The following is an 809-nucleotide window of genomic DNA, read 5'->3' as shown; positions in this document are numbered from 1 at the left end:
GGCTCTGCCAGATCTGGGCGGGGTTGCCGAGGGGTGGGGTCGCCAGCTGGGGCGCACAGAGCCAGACCCCACCTTTCCCCAACCCCTCCGTCATGAAGTCAAGTCTTCATGAATTGATTTCAGGCAAGGGAGGGGCTCGTGTGTACAGAATGTACCCAGTGACAGGACGTGGACCCCACCCGGAGAACTCCACTGCCTCTCCTGTTTTATGTCCCCTGCCTGGCCATCTCTTTCGTCAGCCGAGTCGCTTCCACGCTATTTAGAATGGGGCCCCTGGTCACTGTCTACATCCAGCGCCCCCGTCAGCCCCGGGATGGGTGTTAACTAAGTTCTGGATGGGAGCACCTCTCCACTAGGATAAAAACTGAGATTGCATAATGCATTGTGGTCCAGAGGAATTGGAAGCACTATCACGCAGCGCATTTAATTGTTAAAGTGTAGCGTTTGTGAAAATTTGTGCTGTGTTCCCTAGGGTTTTGCCCGCTGAAGGCCATCCCCTCAGACACCCTGAAGATCAGTTTACTCATTTGTAAAACTCGGATGGTTTTTAGTGCCTCCGTACCTCCTGGCAAAAGATTTTGGGGTCCTTTGTTAGTACAGCACAACCTAGCCTATTATGACTCATCTGAGCAAAAGACAAACAGAATCAGAGTGGTAGAATAGTGGTATTTCTCAGGAGCTCATAAGGAGGAACATGTACTCAAGGGTGGATGAAAAAGTAACAGGAAGTTCAAGAGGCAGATTAAGCTGAAATGCCTGAAATCCGAAAGAGAACTAAAAGGGCCAATTTTTGCTCTGTTTCGGGAAGA

This window comes from Camelus bactrianus, chromosome X (assembly GCF_048773025.1).
Source record: "Camelus bactrianus isolate YW-2024 breed Bactrian camel chromosome X, ASM4877302v1, whole genome shotgun sequence".
NCBI classification, from domain to species: domain Eukaryota; kingdom Metazoa; phylum Chordata; class Mammalia; order Artiodactyla; family Camelidae; genus Camelus; species Camelus bactrianus.
Note: the sequence above shows the minus strand (reverse complement) of the source record.